We start from the raw sequence: 22,008 nt of genomic DNA on the forward strand, positions 1-22,008 counted from the left end.
TGGAGTAGCTTTGCCTGTGCATTAGATTAAATTACGCAGTTTTTTCCAGTAAACATGTGAGGGAGAAAAAAGTCAATAGTAAGAGCACATTCCCTTGTTCTTTCCCCACCACCCCTGGGAACATCTGGTCTCATTAATCTCTAGTGCCTTTCTATATGGGGTAGACATATCCTGAGTTTCATTCATCTCAAGCATGGTCCATTGAAAACTGCTGTTGCATAATAATGTGGGCAGATGCTTTGAAAGCACGTGGTTTTCAAAGTGTTCAAAAGGAGCGGCACTGTCCAGCAGGATGAGAAAGGTACACAGCACGGTCTACCTTACGGTCGTTAGTGTGAGTATGACTCAGGTCAGAAACAGCTGAAGGATCAGTCCCACAAATTGGGTGGTCTTAGCTTAATTTCTTACAGATTACCAACACAGAGTAAATGTTGACAACCACAGAATGAATTACGTTTGAGCTTCCATAATGTGGTTTCTGAGAGTCCTAGGACACCCATGTGGTGCAGACACGTTAGAAAATTCTCTGTTAGGAACTTTAGCAGTTAAATTACTTTAAAATTCAAAATGAGGTTCACCTTATAAAAAATTCTGGAATAAAGCTGGGATCCTATGTAGGCTGACTTTGGAATTTTATGATGAAAAGAGGATGGATCTTAGAATCAGATAGGTATAGGTTCATAGGTTTGAATTACACTTTGGGCAAGCAATTTAACCAACTCTAACCTTGGGGAAAGTGATTTAAGCTCACTAAACCTCAATGTCATCATATATAAAATTGGGATAAAATTGTTCACCCTCAGGCATTGTGAGGATTAAGTTAGAGAACATGTGACATAATGGAAACATAGCAGGTGTATGTTTTAGCTCTCTTTCCCCAACAAAAATGAGTGGATGAAATTATAGTGCGTATTCTGAGTTGATTCTTTTAAAAAACCATCAGAAGGATCAAATTACTTCATTGGTTTGGGGATCCCCTGGGGAGTGGAGAAAAGGAATTATAGCAATGTCAGGAATCGCTCAAGCGGTAAAATCAGGCGGTGCTGGGGACGAGCACTGCAGGCATCAGTGAAGTTAGCAGATTAGTTTAGGTCCTGAAATGGAAGGAATGTAGCTCAGCAGGCAATTTTAGCAGACTCTTTTGTTGCTATGGGCACATTTGCACGTCACTGATTTTTGCTGTTCTACAAACTGTTTCTCAGTTTGTGAGAGGTTGTCTCATCATTTATCATCCTTCCTCATGTTAAGGAATTATTTTGCACTAATATGGCTGCGTATCCTTGAGAATGTGAGACTTTCAGGAAGAGGGACCATCTAAAAAGTTCTTAGATTGGTCACAATGTAGACCTTACTCTAGATGTGGAGACAAACTGCTCTTCTTTCTACAGGGTTTTTAATTTTCAGGTCCCAATTCAATTTTTGCCGTTTTCATCAAGTCTTTTCTGACTTCTCTTCTCCTTGACATCTCTTCCCTACGTTCTTTTCACATTGGTAGTCAATAGTCACGATTTAACACTCAATTATCTACTGCCTTGAATAACTTGCTTTGATTTTGCTGATGTGATTATCTTTTCTCCCATCTACAGTTTTAACGCTTTGTTGTTCTGCTATACTACTTGTCAAAACTCCTAATGTAGCGCTGTTACATAAAATGTGATCCATGAGTACTTACTAGTTGATTGGCCAATGTTTTAACGTTTTAGTCTCTTTTATCCTGGTACTCGAAAAGAGTATGTAGAGATAATTGCAGTGTGGATCTTTATCTGGTTCTCTTTCCTTCCTGTGCGCAAGGAATCATATACTGCCCAGTCCCCTTGCAGAGCCATATGACTAATTGTGGCCTATAAACTGTGAGTAGAAGTGATGTGTCACTTTCAGACAGAGGCAGTGAAAAGTCCTTGCATAACTGTGGAGGCCACATGGAAAAGGTGAAGATATGAGAAGGAGCAGCACCATCATCACGTCAGTGCCCTGAGGACAGCTGCCCAGGAGAGTTACCTGATGTTCATTGGATATGTCCTGTGAGCAAGAAACACACCTGTGTCATGTTAAGTCACTGGTGTTTCGAGCTTAATTAGTTTTCATAGCATAATTTAGTCTCTCTCTTTTTTAAAAAAATTCTTTTATTGAGGTCACATTGGTTTATAACATTGTGTAAATTTTAGGTGTACTTAACTAGTTGTAGCAGAGATTGTGACGCATCACCTAGACAGCCACTTCTGGAAAGTTCACTCACTTCTCAAGTAGCTGGCTGCTGGCTGTTCATAGCTGAATACCTCTCTGGCAATTGCACTAGCTAAAGGGAGTTTCCTGGCCCAATGTTGGCTGTCTTTGCAAAGCACCCTACATTCGATGACTCGTAGATGAGGCAGCATAAAGACTCAGCCCTGTTGCCTCGACAGGGGACAGCTTTGAAAAAGGAGCTTTGGGTAGCAACTGTATTTAAATTCAACTTCTCCCTCTGCCAACTCTTGTATCTCTCATTGCCCTACAGATGTTCCTAAGGGCATGCCCAGTCAGACCTTTGCATGTGTATATCTGCCTCAGGGTCTGTTTCTCAGGCAACCAGAACTAAGGTACAAATACAGAATTGTTTCAAATTCCAATAATAACTTAAAAAATATAGAGCGAAGGTAAAAGGGGTGCAGTTTGAGTCTTGGGAGAATCCTTTACGACCTACTTTACAAAACATATAGACTAAGATTCAGGAGACATGGTTTCTACTGGTAGTTACTCTGAAAATAACTTGCTGTGACTCCGTTTTTCCACTTGTCAAATAGGGATAGTAACATATGCTCTAACGAGAGAGAAGAGCTTTTGTGCAGATCAAACGTGAAAGTGTATAAAATATTATAATGCTTTCTAAATAAGCTATGATCTCTCTGAATTTAATCTCACTTCACCTGCGCCTAGACTGCCTTTGTAATGTCATCGTTGACTTATTTTTCTCAGACTTTCCAGCAGATTGGAGCTCTTTCAGGACAGGAGGCATTTCAATATCTTTCAGTATTCACTTTAGCATCTAGCATAATGCCTCACATCAAGTAGAAGCCCAATGCATATTTATTGACTATTTCCTTTGGGGTCTGCACACCTAGGGACATATCTAGGAACTGTTATTCCAGAAAAGATTTTCGACTCATATTTATGAAGAAAAGTAAGACAGAAGGGACATTAAGAAGACTCAACAGGCCAATATCAGTCCCATCTCCCATTTTCACTTTAATTTGGAGAGGACAGATTAAACTCCCTCATGGAGGTATATCAACATTGCGTTGTAATGAAACATACTTGGAAAGGTAGAAAAAAATGAATCAATTTTAACCCCAAAAGTCATAAAGGTGATTTTGGCCTTAGGAGTGAAACATAACAAATGAAATAAATGGAGAGATAATAAAAAAACACACAGAAAGCTTCAGGCCCCAGGCAGCTGGTGGAGAAAGTTATGAATAAAGGATGCAATTAGAAATTAATCTCATTTAGAGCAGCGCTACCCCTTCACCAATCGTAATCCATGTAGACATTTCTTTCAGAGAGAAGTTTCATGCCACAGCATCTTTTGAAGTAGTGAATACGCAGCTATTTTGTATGCAAAATAGAATTATACCCCTGTTTTTGATATTTTGTTTTTGTCATAGTCTGGCTACATCTGCTGGAGGAGGTAGAGAGAGGTCACCATGCTCCCAAGGGTGTCATTAATAACTAGCAGCTTGTTAAGCAGGCAAAAGCAGTGAGAAGAAGATGGCAAATTTCCTCTGATGGAGAAGAGTTCTGCATCTCAACGTTTCTAGCACCGTATTCCAGTGAAGCATGACATCATGCAACATTTTTAATAATTTTTCCCGCCAATCAGAACAGGCTGTACTGAGAGGAGAAAGGAGAATTGTGTTATTGTCTTTTAGTCAATTAAAGACTCATATACTGTTGGCAACAACAAAAAAATAAGTGGTCACCCTCCTATAACACATTTCAATGAAATTACTTCAACTATTATTATTCCAGGGATTACCTCACCAGATTCGTTGTGATAAATCTTCACCAGAGACAGGAAATAGAATGCCGTTACAAGATGTTGTTGGAGAGCTTAACTCAGGCAGTTAGGAGAAAAGGAGCATAGTTTGTCTTCCTGAGATACCGTCCAGCCCAACTCTTCTGAATACTTTACAGCCACTGAATTACAATCTAAACCACTTTATAAATGATTTTATTTTACTTTATACATATCACTGAAATGACTTGGCATAAGTCATGCAATCAAAAAAGTGACTGTTTTAGTTATGAGATCCCCTCAGAGTTAATCCTCAGTCTTGGCCAAGAATTGCATAGTGGGGTGTTTTTTGCACAACATGGTCTAGAGCATATGCAAAGAGTCAGTAAAGTATATTTTGCTAATAGTTTCTAGGCATAGTTATGGAATGCTGGGAAATGGACAGCAGCAAAATTTCAATCGATGGGGAAATAATTTGAAATAAAATCGCTAATTTTAACTAAATGTTTGTCTGCCGAAGTGACAGTGTTCAGAATTATATTTCAAGATAAAGATCACTAGTTTTATTGCCTCATCACAAATCTTCCCTGCAGCCGTTATCTTCTTTATTTCTCCCTGACTAGCCATTGTATTACATGAGTCTACTTTGCAACTTTTTTATAAATTAAAACATATAACATGCTGACATGTATTTTGGATTATTCTCAGTTTGGTGGGATCTCGGGATCTGGACAGGTGATTGACAATTCAATGTCAACCAGATTTTAGGTCCTGATATATTCTCAGTTAATGGCATCCTTACTCTTGCTCAGGCCAAACATCTTGGTGTCATTTTTGAACCCCTATTTAGCACTCATCCTTCCCATTGGATCTGTCAACAGTGCCTTCAAAACATGTCTGGGATTATTGAGCCCCTTCTCACCACCTCCACTATACTATTCCCCTGGTCCAAGTACCATTATCCTGCCCATGAGTCATTACTGTAATGACTAGTTAGTAGTCAATACTACTAACTAGTTGACTACTAACTAGTATTCTTCCTTCCAGCTCACCCCCCTTTAGTCTGTTCTCAACAGAGCAGCCAGAGGGATCCTGTGAAAACATAAGCCAGATCATCTCTTTCCTCCACTCAAAAGTCCCCAGTGGCTTCTTATCTCGCTTTGTGTGAAAGCAAACATTCATACTCTGACCTATGAAAATGTACATGATCCAACCACGTGCCCTGCCACTCTCCCTTACTTCCTGTGCTGCAGCCACACTGGCTCCCTCACTCCCTCAAATACGCTGCCGGGCAGGCCTGTCTCAGGGGCTTCACGCTCAGTCTTCTTTATGCCTCAAATGCTCTTCCCTCAGATATCCACAGGGCTAGTCCTTCACTTAATCAGTCTTTACTCAAAAGTCACTCTTTTGGTGAGGTCTACACTGGCCAGCATAACCAAAATTTTGGTATTCCTCTGAACACACACACACACGCGCACACACACACACTTATCGTCTTCCTCTGCTTTACGTTTTTCTCTCTAGCACTTATTACTATATAACAGTTACTAAATTTAAAAAACAGTTATCTTGTTTATTTTCTACCCCCCCCACACTAAAATCAAGATTCCTTGAAAGTAGAGATTTTTTACTGTTCTGTTCATAGATGCATCTCCTGTAATAGTATTTTGAATTGGGAAAATCCACCTGTGAGATATGAATGCAGACCAAAGGATAATGGAGTGATGATCTTGGAGTGAACAGGAGGGAGGGAGGGACGAAGAGTGAGAGTGGAGTATGCAGCACCCGCTTCCCCCCTGTGGGCCATTGCTGCGTGTTGGCTGTGTGACTGAAGGCCACAGCCGGTCAGCCCCCTCCAGATTACAGTAACCGCTCTTCCCTCTCTCCCCGTCAACCCTGCCTGAGCCATGTTACTAGCTCTTTGGTACTTCACTCCTCTTTGTGATTCTCGTACTCTCTGATGGTATCTTTGCAAATATTTCCTTTATTAAAGTCATTATAAATTATTCTGGGCTGCGGCGTCCATTTCCTGCTGGGATCCTAATTGGCTGGGAACCCAAACCCCTGGGTTGCTGCTGCAGGGAAAGATGGATATTGTGACAAGGGATGGATATTGGAGTTACCGCCTCTGTCTCAGTCATCGACCAGGAACTTCCTCTCCCTGACCAGAAGCACAGTAGATGACACTCCTCACATTGCCATGGGACAGGTGGATGGACAACAGTGACACACAAAACAGCACCGACAGCAGAGTGAGAGAGATTCTGTCACAGAATCACAGAGAGAGAAGGGAAAGCCAGCCTCAGGAAGGAAACAGGATTTTGTGGTGAGCACATAGAGAGTGAATCACCTCAGAAAGATTGCTAATCTGTAGAGTGAACTCATCATAGGTGAAGAGGCTGAGGATTATTTTATAAGTAGTTGTAAGTCCCTCGATACAAAGAAGAAACCGTCCACAAGGGGCCAACCTGTGCCCTAAGTGGCAAGAGGCAAAGTCTCAGGAGAACTGAGTAGCCCAGGAGGAAGAGAAACGTGGGCCAGAAGAAAGACCACGCATGGCAACACCTGATTGAGAGTTCTCAGTTTTGGGTGGAAAAAACAAAAAACAAAAAACCCTGAACTTAATACTAGAATCCTTCTGTACGCTATCTCGGTTTGTTATATGTATATTTGCTTAGTTAAATAGGTGTAGAGATAAATAGATGGTGATAGATACATAGAGAGATAGACACACAGCTAGAGAGCTAGAGAATTCTATGAGAATATGCATAGTGTATGTTCAGACATTTTCATACAGTCCCAAATTAAAGAAGTCTGAATTGAGTAAAACCTACCAACTTATAATCGTAAGTTATGATACTTATATTTGGAATGGATTAAAAAATGTTTGCATTCACTGAAAAAAAAAATTAAACATTGAGTATATTCCGAGAACTGTATGGATAACCAAAACAAATCACATTGTCTCTCTGTACGTGTGTAAAGAATGAAGCACAGGGAAGCCTTCGTGTTATACCTGCTGTTCCTGCGGGCTGGCATGCTTCCCCAGCAGACCACTGTGTGACTGACCCTGTGCCTTTTTCCTGTCTTTTCTCAAAACAGCACCTGCCCAGTGAGACCCTGATGATTCTTTCTCTACAAAATTTCAATTCTCCCATTTTCAATTCTATTTTTTCGTAGAATTTATCACTATCTTAATAATTGTCGTTCTCCATCTTCGTTGTAGAATATAAACTCTCTGAGGGAGGGATTTTTCTTTTGTCTGTTTTGTTTAGTACTTTAACTCCAGAACTTAGGAGAGTTCTTGGCACATAGCAGGAGTTTATTATTATTATTATTATTTAATAAATGAAAGGGAAGAAGGACAGAGAGAAGGAGAAAGAAGGAAGCAAAGAGAGGAGGGAGAAGCGGATTCAGGGGAGAGAAGGGTCACTTTTGCATTTGAAGAGAGGTCAGGAAGGGCTTTGTAAAGATCTTACCTTTGATCTGAGTCTTGGATTTGTTTTTAGGTGGAAGTAGAGGGTGTTGAATAAAGAAGGGCAGTGATCCAAATGACATGTCAGTCATCTTGATTGGAGCACAGCTCAGTCACAAATGTTTAATTGGAACCCTCAGTTAATAGCAATGTCCTATCATGATGTGTTCAAGCAGACTCTGGATGAAAAGTACTTGGGGAAGGTTTAGGGCAGTAGTTGTCAACTCTGGTGATTTCGCCCCCAGGGGAAATTCTGCAATGTCTGGAGACACTTTTGGTTTTCGCACTGGTAGAGGATGCTACTGGCATCAAGTGAGTAGAGGCCAGGGTTACTGCTAAACATCCCACCATGCACAGGACAGCCCCCCACAGCATAGAGTTATCCAGCTCAAAATGTGAATAGTGCCACGGGTGAAACTCTGGTTTAGAGTGAACTGGTGAGATTTAGTCTAACTCCTACATTCTGTGCCAACAATAGGGTCTGAGATTTTTTTTAAGGCTTGGATTTTTTAAAAACTAATTTCATTCAGGATGTACAGAAGAATTAAGTGCACCCTGGTTATGACTGCAAAAAATCTGAGTGTCCCTTAAAGTATGTGTTGATCTTTTTGTATGTGATTGTTACAGAGTACATTGGGCCTAATATTTTTCTTTTCTTTTTTTTTTTTAATTTAATTTTTTGTTTATTGCAGTAATATTGGTTTATAACATTGTATAAAATTTCAGGTGTACATCATTATACTTCTATTTCTGCATAGATTACATCATGTTCACCACCCAAATACTAATTACAACCCATCACCACACACATGTACCAAATTATCCCTTTCACCCTCCTCCCTTCCCCCTTCCCCTCTGGTAACCACCAATCCAACCTCTGTCCCTATGTGTTTGTTTATTGTTGTTATTATCTACTATTTATTGAAGGAAATCATACGGTATTTGACCTTCTCTCTCTGACTTATTTCACTTTGCATAATACCCTCAATGTCCATCCATGTTGTCACAAATGGCGGGATTTCATCGTTTCTTATGGCTGAGTAGTATTCCATTGTGTATATATACCACAGCTTCTTTATCCATTCGTCCCTTGATGGGCACTTAGGTTGCTTCCAAGTCTTGGCTATTGTGAATAACGCTGCAATGAACACAGGGGTGCGTGTATCTTTACGCATTGGTGTTTTCAAGTTCTTTGGATAAATACCCAGCAGTGGAATAGCTGGATCATATGGTAGTTCTATCCTTGATTTTTTGAGGACTCTCCATACTGTTTTCCATAGTGACTGCACCAGTTTGAACTCCCACCAACAGTGTATGAGAGTTCCCTTCTCTCCACAGCCTCTCCGTCTGGTCTTGGACTTTTATTTTGGGGGAGGTTTTTGATTATTGTTTTCATCTCCTTACTGATGATTGGTCTATTCAAATTCTCTACTTCTTCTTGATCCAGTTTTGGAAGGTTGTATGATTCTAAGAATTTATCCATTTCTTCCAGATTGTCGAATTTGTTGGCATATAGCTTTTCATAGTATTCTCTTATAATCTTTTGTATTTCTGAGGTGTCTGTTGTAATTTCTCCTCTTTCATTTCTGATTTTACTTATTTGTGCCTTCTCTCTTTTTTTTCTTGGTGAGTCTAGCTAAAGGTTTGTCAATTTTGTTTATCTTTTCAAGGAACCAGCTCTTGGTTTTATTAATTTTTTCTATTGTTTTTTTGGTCTCTATTTCATTTATTTCTGCTCTGATTTTTATTATTTCCCTTCTTCTATTGATTTTGGGCTTGGTTTGTTCTTCTTTTTCCAGTTCCTTTGGGTGCACTGTTAGATTGTTTATGTGAGATTTTTCTTGTTTGTTGAGATAGGCCTGTATTGCTATAAACTTCCCTCTTAGAACCACTTTTGCTGTATCCCATAAATTCTGACACGTCGTATTTTCATTTTCATTTGTCTCCAGATATTTTTTGATTTCTTCTTTGATTTCTTCATTGACCCAGTCGTTGTTCAGTAGCATTTTGTTTAATCTCCACGTATTTGTGGCTTTTCTGATTTTCTTCCTATAGTTGATTTCTAGTTTCATACCATTGTGGTCAGAAAAGATGCTTGGTATTATTTCAATCTTCTTAAATTTATGGAGACTTGTTTTGTGGCCTAATATGTGATCAATCCTGGAGAATGTTCCATGTGCATTTGCAAAGAACATGTAGTCTTCGGTTTTTGGATGGAATGCTCTGTATATATCTACTAGGTCCATCTGTTCTAGTGTGTCATTTAAGGCCAATGTTTCCTTATTGATCTTCTGTTTGGATGATCTATCCGTTGGTGTAGGTGGAATGTTAAAGTTCCCTACTATTATTGTGTTACTGTCTATTTCTCTTTTTATATCTGTTAATAATTGCTTTACATATTTAGGTGCACCTACATTGGGTGCGTAGATATTTACAAGTGGATTATATTTAGGTGCACCTACATTGGGTGCGTAGATATTTACAAGTGGATTGTTGTAATTGTTGGATTGTTCCCTTGATCATTATGTAATGCCCTTCTTTGTCTCTTTTTACAGTTTTTGTTTTAAAGTCTATTTTGTCTGATACGAGTACTGCTACCCCTGCTTTCTTTTCATTGCCATTTGTGTGGAGTATCTTTTTCCATGCCTTCACTTTCAGTTTGTGAGTGTCTTTAGGTCTGAAGTGTGTCTCTTGTATGCAGCATATATATGGGTCTTGTTTTTCTATCCAATCAGCCACCCTATGCCTTTTAATTGGAGCATTTAGTCCATTGACGTTTAAAGTAGCTATTGATAAGTATGTACCTACTGCCATTTTTTAACTTTTTTTTTCTCAGTGTTTTAGTAGTCCTTCTCTGTTCTTTTCTTCTTCTATACAGAATTGATGGTCTCTTTAGTTTGACCTCTGTCTGAAAGCTCTACTCTTTAACTCCCCTCCTCCCTCCTTTTATGTTTTTGATATCATACCTAACCCCTTTTTTGTGCATTTGTCTCCATTACCCTCTTATCATGGAAATTGACATTTTTTCCTATTTGTGGTCTTCTCTTTTCCCCTTAAATCAGTCCCTTTAACATTTCTTGTAGCACTGGTTTCTTGGTGACAAACTCCTTTAATTTTTGCTTGTCTGGGAAATTTTTGATCTCTTCTTCCATTTTGGATGATAACCTTGCTGGGTAGAGTATTCTTGGCTGTAAGTGTTTTCCTTTTAGCACTTTAAATATATTGTGCCACTCTCTTCTAGCCTGTAAGGTTTCTGCTGACAAGTCAGCTGATAGCCTTATGGCATTTCCTTTGTATGTAACTTGACTTTCTCTTGCGGCTTTTAGGATTCTCTCTTTATCTTTAATTCTGGACATTTTGATTATGATGTGTCTTGGTGTGGGCCTCTTTGGGTTTATCTTATTTGGGGCTCTCTGTGCTTGCTGTACCTGGATGTCTGTTTCCTTCCTTAGGTTAGGGAAGTTTTCCTCTATTATTTCTTGAAATAGATTCTCTGCCCCTTTGTCTCACTCTTCTCCTTCTGGGACACCTATAACACGGATGTTAGTACGCTTGATGTTGTCTCAGAGGTCCCTTAGACTGTCCTCACTCTTTTTAATTCTTTTCTCTTTTACCTATTCAGCTTGGGTAATTTCCTCTAGTCTTTTGTCCAGCTCACAGATCCATTCTTCTGTATCCTCTACTCTGCTTTTGAGTCCCTCTAGTGAATTTTTCATTTCCAGTATTGTATTCTTCATTTCTGATGGGTTCTTTTTTATATCTTCCATTTCTTTGTTGACATTCTCACTGAGTTCATCTATTCTTGTCCCCAGATCAGTGAGCATCCTTAACACTCTTTGTTTGAACTCTCTGTCGGGTAGGTTGCTCATTTCTGTTTCACTTAGTTCCTTTTCTGGGGTTTTGTCCTGTTCTCTTACTTGGAACGTATTCCTTTGCCTCCTCATTTTGCCTCTTTCCCTGTGTTTTTGTCTACATATTAGGTAGGTCAGCTATGTCTCCTGCTCTTGGATAGGTGACCTTATATAAGTGATGGCTTAGGAGGCCTGCAGTGTGCTTTCCTCAGTTCTCAATGTTCCAGGGGTGACCCCTATGTGGGCTACGTGTGTCCTTCTGTTGTGGCCTGTTTGCTCTCCCTGTAGGCGCCCAGGGAGGCCGATTATGCTCCTGGCCAGCTGTTGTAATGCTCAGCTGCTTGTAGTTGTTGTGGGCCCTTCAGTCTCTTTATCAGGTGTGGGGAGACCCAGCACAGTTGGCTGCAAATTCTAATACTATATTTGTGTTGCAGTATTTCTTTTAAGTGAGTAGACCCGCAGCGTGGCAGTTTGTTAGGCTCAGGGCCTTACAATTGCTATAAGCCTCCAGCCTTTAGGTCTCTTGTCAGCTCTCTGAGGATTGCAGCTGGGTGGGGCTGGCCTCAGGCACTGGAGCACCCAATTGTTTCAGGCTTTGGAAGGTGGGGCAAACCTCCTACGTGGGTCTTTGAGATGCACAAGTCTTCTGCAGCTGACAAGCCCCACTGCCCACAGGTCCACACACAGTCAACACAGTCCTGCCCCGTGTGCACACCCCAACCTCCTGAAGCGGACCCAGTCTCTCCACGGTGGGAGCCCCACGCACTCCGCCACCGCCCCACACTCTCCACCCGCTCCTTGTGCACGCCCTGCCCCACTGAAGTCGGTTCAGTTGCCAGGCTGCAGAGAATCCAGTCACCAATCTATGCAGGCCCACAAGTTGCCTGAGGGCTCCTTGTTGGGTGGGGCCAGTCTCTAGGGTGGGCTGCCAGTCCTGGCTGAGCTGGATTAAATCGGTGCTCTAGTGGGTGGGGCAGACCCTGGGCTAGCAGGCCTCAGGGAGAAGTCCAATGGCATCTGTGTCAGCACGCCCACACCGGGCCACAACAATGGCCGCTGCCAATGTCCCAGTCCCTGGAGAGGTCTCACCTCTCACCGAGAAGCACTCAGGGCCTATTAGGTGAGTCTCTTTTCACCAAAGTACTGTGCACCTTTCTTTCTGGTGATTTTGGCTTGCTTTCTGAAATGGGTGAGTTTGCGCGTGGGCCCTTTAAGAGCCGGTTTTAATTTCTTTGTGAACCCGGTTTTCTGGGGGTACTCCTCAATGTTTGAGTAGCAGGCAAAGTCAGATATTCTGCCACTCGTCTAGATTGTGCTGGGTCCACAAAATGCCCACAGCCGGGTCTTGCGCCTCCAGGGAGGGCCGTGTACCTGTGAGCTGCTCCCAGCGGCCCTGAGGCGCTGCAGCTTGTGAAGGCGGCGTTTCCTCTCTCCAGAAGGGAGTTTCTGCTTCTTCCACCTCAGAATTGTGCTTTGTTGCAGGAGTTCCTCTTATCCAGTTTTCAGTTCTGTCTCAGGGGTAATTTTTCCACGAGTAGTTGTAAATTGGCTGTGTCCGCGGGAGGAGGTGAGTTCAGAGCCTGCCTACGCCACCATCTTGACTTCGTCCCCTAATATTTTTCTATAGCATCCATTTCTGGACTCATTCTGGAACTTTTAGAAAAAAATAGCTACTCTTGGGGCCAGCCCAGTGGCGTAGTGGTTAAGTTTGCACGCTCTGCTTCGGTGGCCCGAGGGTACTCAGGTTCGCATCCCAGTCGTGCACCGAAGCACTGCTTGTCAAGCCATGCTGTGGTGGCGTCCCATATAAAGTAGAGGAAGATGGGCACGGATGTTAGCCCAGGGCCAATCTCCCTAGGCAAAAAGAGGAGAATTGGCATCGGGTGTTAGCTCAGGGCTGATCTTCCTCATCAAAAAAAAAAAAAAAAAAAAGCTACTCTGAAATTACACTCCAGTGGAGGTTGCCCAAGTTAATGGACAGAAACGGAAGTGTCATTGCTATTGTAATGAGGACAATATCTGGTCATCTTAATTTCCATCTCCCAGAAGCACATGTCTCAAGTGCTGAGACAGCACAAGTCTAACGTTTGCAAAACCATTTCAAATTTTAAGATAAACTTAGATAAGAGGGCAAACTACTATAGGAGTTAAATTAAAAATTGATTTTCAGCAAAGAAAAATAATAAGGCTTTCTTTGTTAATTTTTAAAAATATTTTGTCTGTTTTGTTACCCCAGTTAGGAAATTGCACAGCGGGTAATGTTAATGAGGATAAAAGCCTCTGGAACGTGGCAGGTTACCATATAGAAGCAGCATGAATGGGAAAATGTATTTTTTAAACCAGCCATTCCTTTCTGAGCTCTGTCGCTTGCAGGAATGTATGAGAAGATTCTCCTCATTATTTCTAAGTGGTTTAGAGCAGGGGACATTTTCCTTAACATACATCCCAGGACTGCGTAGGCTCAATCCCCAGCTAGACAGCTCTCTTAAACAAAATGCAACCTGTGCTGCACTTCATCTCCGAGCATCTCATCCCTGGCTCACGTCTACTATGATGTTTATTTATATAAAGATGCATTCTGGGATCCTGATCTATTTTCCTGACAGCAGTTCAGTTCAGACGTACCTGCAACCAGTCATTATCATCCAGAGCTTAGCACTATTCCTTGAGAAGTAAAGAGATTACTGTTGCCAGTCTGCCTGAAGTGTTTTGGCTCCATCTAGTAGACTTTAAACGGGACAATCTGGTTTAGTATCTATATTATAAATGGAATGAAGCTGATGCCAACTAGCCTGAAGACCCCAAAGCCCCAAAACCTAAACCTAAACGCAACCCAAGGCATCTCTTCTCAGACACAATCTCTTCTCTGCTCCTGTCCCTTTACACCTTTCCAAACTTTAGCCAGTTTTGTCAATTGATTCAGACACAATTTTCTTCTGCTTTTCCTTTTTTCAAAAGAGAGCGTAAAAGGGATGTATTAACAAATTACTGTAGAAAACTTGGTAGAAAACAGATCATCAGTCCATTCAATTGGAGAATTCTAAATATGCTTATGAATTTATTTATCACAAATTCTAGTGAACAATGCACTTGAAAGAACCTAGCACTTCACCTTCAAGCTGTCTTTTTTAAAAATTTTTTAATTAATAACATTTTTTGAGCAGTTTTAGACTTATAGAAAAATTGGGCAAAAAGCATAGAGTTTCCATATTACTTCCCACCTCCTCAACAGATACACAGTTTCCCTTATTTTTAACGTCTCGCATTAATGTGGCACATTTGTTACAGCTGAAGAGCCAATATTTACAGATTGTTATTAACTGAAGTTCATAGTTTACCTAAGGGTTCGCTGTAGGTGTCGTACATTCTATGGGTTTCGAAAATGCATAATGTCCAGTATCCACCATTACAGTATCATACAGAATAGTTTCACTGACCTAAAAGTCTTGTGTATTTTACCTATTCATCCTTCCTCCCACCTCTGCACTCCTGGCAACCTCTGATCTTTTTATCTTCTCTACAGTTTTGCCTTTTCTGGAATGTCAAGTGGTTGGAATCATATAGTATGGAGCCTTTTCACATTGGCTTCTTTCACTTAGTAACACTTTCTCATGGCTTGACAGCTCATGTCTTTTTGTTGCTAAATAATATTTCATCGTGTGGATGTCACAGTTTATCTATCTTTTTTTAAAATTAAAGAATATAAACCAATATAGGATTATTTTTAAGAAAAAACAAAGTAAGATTTTTGTTTTTGTAAATGTTTAATTTTTTTTTTAGGTTTCTAAAAAAATCATGACAATGAGTGAAACAATCTGATATGGTGACTTCAACACTGTCTGCCTGATAAGGCTTAGTGGAGGGGAAAAACTGGATAATTTAAAGCACACCTTCCTCCTTAGAATGGTGTTTAAATATAACCTCTTGCGAAAATCACACAAAATAGATAGATTTGTTTTGTATGGGAATCAGTTATGTGAACAAAGGTTTTTTCAGAGATCCAACAGGTACTGCCACTTGGCAAAACGATTGGTCTCAAAGGCTTAGTTGGATTCTGCTTGCTCCTCTAACGCTCAGTGTATCTTTCTGTAGTCAAACCTTTCTTCATTCTTTCAAATCCTGGAAACAGAAAGCTAAATACTTAAAGCACTTATTAGTAAGTAATTAGGAGTTCAAATCTGCACCAATTGTTTGAAAGATTAGTGTAATACTCGGTGCTCTGTGTGAAAGCTGGGGCTGGGAAGCAGCAGAATGAACTGAATAGAAATGTTTGCGGTTGGCCCTGAGTCAGTGGCATGGTTGTTTCCACGTGGACTGCCATTGGATATATGTGAGGGACGACAGAACACGATGTTGGTTCTTACTTACAAGCTGAAAGCAGCTATTGATAACAATTGGCTAAGAGTTTTATTAACTCACCACAGCTGTAACTTAGTCCATGTAATTTCCCTTTTTCTTTTCTTAGCTCTAAGTAGTTGCACTTTCTACCTAATTATTATAGGAAAACCTTTAAGAGTCATGCTTTAAAAAACTCATGGGGTTGATAATCAATGCTGTAGACATACCACCTAATCTTTTCTGCACAATTTTCATTTTCAAGGCTCCAAGCTGCCTTTTCTTGTTTCTGTTGATATCATAAAAGACAGCCTCTTGTATGTGCTAATATCTCTTATTAACACATTTGACCTATGTAAAAAAATTGTGATAATTGACAGTCATAAAACAAAAATTGAGTCAATAGCAAAACCTACCAAAATGGATGCGAGAACTTAACATTACAAATATATCAATTGATCCTCATTTAATATAGGCATTTTTTATTACATTTAGAATTTAATCTATAGGGTGGTGTGTGTGTGTGTGTGTGTCTGTGTGTGTGTGTATGGAGGGTAGGACCTTGAGAGGTGAATTAATATTTTATTTCAAAAGTGGAAAATAATAGGAGGGAACTTGTCCTATCGAATGTTTCTCATTCTTGTAATATATTTGAAACAAAATAGATTTGGATCCCTGCCTAACTCATTACACACACACACACACACACACACACACACAATACATGAATAAAAGACCTAAACTTTAAAAAAGACAGAAAATATAGGAGAATATTTTATATTTTTTTATTAAGGAAGGACTTCCTAAGCAACATATAAAACCACAAAACTCAGAAGGCATAGAATAGAAAATCTATGTGCTTAAAGACATTGAATTAAAATTTTTATGAATGATAAAATATATCTTAAATAAATTTAAAAGAAAAAGAATAGACAGAAAATATTTACAATATCTTTATCAAGTCAAGAGTTATGGCCCGTAATATATGAACAGTGCCTAAAAGTAATAATAGAAAGACAGCCCATTCGAAACAAGGTACAAAATTTGAACAAGCAATTCACAGAAACTATAAAAGGCTACTCTACATATGATTAAATGTTAAATTTCACGAAGTGAGAAGAAAACCAACCAAACTAAAAAACTTACTCTCAAAACAAAACAAAACTCTTTCCCCTCTACCGGTTTTAGTATAAATTGTAAAGATTGGTAACATCCTTTTTTAAGTAAGGAGGACTAGGAGACACTCGCACACGTTCCTGCTGGCAATGATTGAGGACAATTGGGAGCAAGCATGAAAATGTTAAAATGTACCAACCCTTTGACAGGGCAAGTTTTTTGTTCTTGTGTTTGATCCTAGAGTAATATACAACTATGCACAAAGATTATCCGTCTATAAACACACAACATTTGTAATAGCAAAATTTGGAACCAAGCAAGCAATAAAAGAATGTTTAAAAACACTATGATATGATGTAGCTAAATGAGGTAGATGTATATGTTTTTCGGTGAAAATATGTTTATGATATTTTGTTAAAGAATTTAAAGTACAAATTTCAGATAAAATATGATCAAATGTTGTGAAGTATATATAAGTATCATGTTTATTAATATGTGCATGTACATTCACATGCACACATATATCCCTATAAACAAGAAATAAAAAGTCTAGAAAGCTAAGAACCAAATCTCATCTCCTTGGGGGATGGGATTGGGGTGGAGCGAGGCTTTCCCTTCTAGATTGTATTCTTTAAAAAAAAGATGGGGTATGTATGAATTTTATTTTCATTTCATTGTTCTGTATTTTTCAAAAAGCTAAAAATATATATATAAAACATAGATAACTAAAATAAAACATAAACCAGTATCGTAATTTGGGAAATATCCCAGATTTTACATTTGAAGATGAAAGGAAATGCAGATGCACAAAACAATTTAATCTTAGTGTTCAAATTTCATTTCTAGATCTCTAAATAGCTTCTTTTAAAAGTTTTGACATGTTCCTTCTAGGGAAGCTGCTGACCTTATTTGTACGGAAGGACTGCAATACTGGGCATTGTGTTCAAAGAGCTGGTCCAAAAGGTGGCCACATGCGTATCTCAGCAGGGTTTCCCTCTCCCTCTCTTAATGTCTTAAAACTTTTTCCTGATTACCCAGGAAATAAGATTCATAATGATCATTTCGATCATAATGATTAAAAATAAAATGATGTTAATATTTTGGTCATTTGGGAAGAGCAGGGTGAACACAGAATTGCTGAGAATTTGCAGCACTAATCTTGGCCTGAACATTTGTGCGAGTCTGGTCTCCATTCTGTCTGATACAAAGAAGGTCTGTGGAAGTGCTCAGTTGGAACAAACAGGAATGTAGTGTGTCTCTGTGATTTCCTGTCTCTCCCCGCTGGTTTTTTTCCACAGAGATAGGTCCTTTGGTGAAAAGACATCTGTGCTTTCTTCTTTCTCTTCAAGACTGAATGTCATGATTTAGGACACACAAATGTAATTTCAACTTTGACTGCCTGCTGGTTTATTTCATGCACCTGCTTTTGGAGGAAGGAGAGACAGGATTTTAAGAGGACATTTTGAGGCCAGAGCTGACATTTGACCTGATATATCCCACAGGAACATGGAAAACAAAAGCACTTATTCATAATGGGTGATTTAAACAACAGAGGAACACATTTGCAATTATATTTACATATCAACACACAGACTTGTGTCTTTCCTTGTTATTTTTTCTTTTGCTTAAGTAGTGAAAAGAAAAGGTAGAGCTATCTCTTTTTGTGTTTACATCCCTGTATCAAATCCTATATTGGTTTATAAGTTAAACTTCGTTTCTTGGTTTCAGATTTTTTTAATGTTCCTATATAACATTTTTGGATTTAGGTATAAACTGCCTATGAAATCTGCATATATAATTTCTACTATCTGTGAATTTAATTGTTTCTTACTAAAATATCTTCTACTAAATTTTTTTCTTTCATATCTTAATATTAAACAATTCAAAAGATGGAATTGTTATAAAGAGTCATCCTAAACAGTTTTTCTAGAAGTCTGACAGCTAATATATTGAGGATTAATTCAACAAACAATTCATGGTCCTTAAATTGTTTTCTGTAATGAATGGTTATACAGTCCAAGTTAGTTGTCAAGTGCTTAATTTGTTTTAGGAAAAAAAAGTAAGATTAAAACATCAAAACCAAAAAGCAGATAAAGTAGATATTTAATAAAAATAGATTACGCTCTGTTTCTTCTGTTGCTCATCAAAGGGCATGGATTTCTCCATCTTTGATGGCTTGAATTAAGCAAGTCCATCTCTACTAGCACACAACAAAAGCTGCCTAGAATAACTAATTCCTTGAGGATTGTAAGTTATAGAAGCAAGGCATGAAAAAAAAAAAGTAGGAAACTTCCAGATTGTAAATACAAGAGTAATGTTTTGGCTTCATAGTGACACCGTGTATTTGCTAAAATTGATGAACAGCAGATGTCCTGAAACTTGTGAAAACATCTGCAACAATCACTTGAAGGTGAGAAAATAATCTGATTAATTTCCTTTTTGTTTTGGTTTGTTCTGTGCCTTCCTTATAGATTATTTTTCAACCAAGGAGCCTTTCTTTCCATCATTCCAGTATGGAATTTGGTAAAATAAGAAGTTTCACAGTTCCGGAGTATTGTTCCAGATGGATAGGTCAGGTGATTTGTATTTTTCCTTTAGTTACCAATGCCTTCTACTACCACCAGATATTAAACTTGTCTTTTAATCTCTGAACATTTTCTACGCTTGTTTGCTTAGCTGGTAAGTCAACATGATAAGAAAACAAAGATGAGTTATTGGGAGAATATACATATTTTTTGATATTTTCTTCCCAGGATAGAGTCATATTTGGTGGTAATTAGGCCATGTAGATGAAGCAGAAGCTTATTTTCAGGAGGTTCCTCCTGTGGCCTTCTATTGTCGAGCAATCAACTTGAATCTGCTGAGAATGAGCACACACCAAGCCTCCCAGCAAGGGCCTTTCCCCTTTTCTCTTTTGTAAAGCTCAGGGCACTTCTGCTTCTCGGAAAAGTTAATAATGTGTTGGACTGAGTTGTATATTTTCTGGAAATCCATCAAATAGAGGCATTTACTCAGAGAAACTGACCATATTATGTTACACACAGTTCTAGCTGAGAAGAGTAAATAAAAAGAACTCTTCCTAAAGAAGAACTGTTGTGTCTCATGCTGAGAACCCGTGAAACCACATAGAATTAAGTCCTGTCCTCTTTCATTCTCCTTTTCCTGGCCAGGGTTCTCCACGTGTATACAGCACAGTAAAAAGTGACCTCAGAATGGTCACCTCTGGGACAACGAGCTTCCATTTTCTTTGATTGAAGACCACTCTTATACATTTATTTAGTCTATACTCTTCATCTCCAACCTGAAAAGAGATTTGTCAGCACTACACCTAAGGCTCTTTCTCTCTTCCGGTTCAGTCTCCCCTACTTCTCTCTTCCTGGTTCATTCTTTTAACTCTTCAATGATAGTGACTGAATTTAGCTTAAAAGGAGAACAAAGGAATCAACTCTTTAAGGTATTAAAAAACAAACAGACAGACAAAAATAACCATCTGCTCAGTGACTGGTGCTGCCTTTGAGGGTCTTTCTCTGATATCCTCTGGGGCTTATTTAACTGGAACCTCCAGGTCTCTACAGCCTTGAAACAGCTGGAGTTGTGCTGCACATCTCTTGAAGGCTTGCCTGAATGACAGCTGGTTTAGCTATAGAACTGAAATCTGATCACCCAAATCCCTCACAAGAGAATGAAAAAGAGAGAAGTACTCCCATAGACTATTTGAACCAAAAGAAACAGCCCAGATGAGTCTACTGCCGAGGGAACAGTTTGCTAAGACTTCCCTGCAGAAGTTCACATTAGACAGTGGCTAGAGACAAGTACAAGACCATCTTATTTGTGGACAAAGTCCCACCTGTAGCCAAAAGAATAAAAAATAAAAGACCTCTTCAGGAGAGATGAAGGTGAGGCTGAGACTTTCTCTGCAGAAAGCGGAAGAGGAAGTAAGCCAGAAGACATGAACTGAAAGTTTCTACCAGCTCAAAATGAAATTAAGGCTCTGATTTGTTCTGCACCAAAGTACTGTTTCATCCATTGGACCTTACCTTGGAGGGATTTTGCATCTCTCATGTCCCAAATCAGTTAACCTGGAACCAAAGCATTAGAGCATTGAGCAAAGATACTTAGAAGAAGCTAAAGAGGAGAAGAAATAAATGCTTAGGGATTTCCTGAATTCAAAGAAAGACCAGGCAGGCAAGCAAAATCTGAACCATTAGCAAAGTCTAATCAAACCAAAATAATAATTACTTACAATATGTCTGTTATTTGCAAGGCATTGGGCTAGGGCTATGTTGGAACCAGGGTGAGTAAGATGCAATTTCTTATTCAGAGAACCCTGTGTCCAGTGAAGGAAACAGACATAGACACATAGAGATGGAAAAGAACTACTAAAAATTTTGGAGGACGGAACTTAGAATCAGAAAGCAATAAGGCATAGCGCAAGGTCTACAAATCCCACTTAGAAGAAATTTCCCTTCTTCCTCCCCATCAAGCCAGGTTTCTGTGTTATCTATACTACGATTTCAGCGCCTCTTCACCATCTCTTATCACTGGACAGTAGATGCTAGTCCTCCTTTCCTCTCCCCATAAGATGATTTCTACATAATTGCTTCTCTGATTCAATTACATAATACATATTGAAGGACCGTTGTGTGATGAAGACTATACTAGGTTTATGCCTAAATCAAGAGAAACCACGTGTACAGTCATTAAACTGAAGATTATTTCAATCTTCCCAGAGAAATACAATATAGAAAATTAGGAAAGTGCTTAAAAATAATATTAAAGAGTGGGTACAATTTAGATATGCAAGTGTGCTGTTGCAGCCAATTTGCCAGATGTTCATATTAAAATACACAGTACTATCTGTGGTCTTTATATAGGAATATCAATAAACTCACAGTTATTCTATACACACACACACACACAGAGAGACATGATTTTGCTGTGCACATTGCTATAGTAAAAACACTCTTAAAAATAGGAATTGCTACAACCATTCTTCCCTATTCATTTATTTTTTGGTTGAATTAATCAATTGAATGTGTTAATTTTTAAACATTTTTAAAACTCCTGAATTGACAGTTCACAGATGGATCTAAAAATAAGAACTAAATTAGGTTGCTGAAATGTTCTGACATATCCATAAAAATATTAATTTTTATATTAATATTATGAGTATAAATATTATGATTTTTAAAATTGCACACGGAATATTTTAGTCATATTGCTGGAAGAGTGAATTCCTTTTA

Source organism: Ceratotherium simum, chromosome 4, assembly GCF_057802395.1.
Source record: "Ceratotherium simum simum isolate JZ-2026a chromosome 4, ASM5780239v1, whole genome shotgun sequence".
NCBI classification, from domain to species: Eukaryota; Metazoa; Chordata; class Mammalia; order Perissodactyla; family Rhinocerotidae; genus Ceratotherium; species Ceratotherium simum.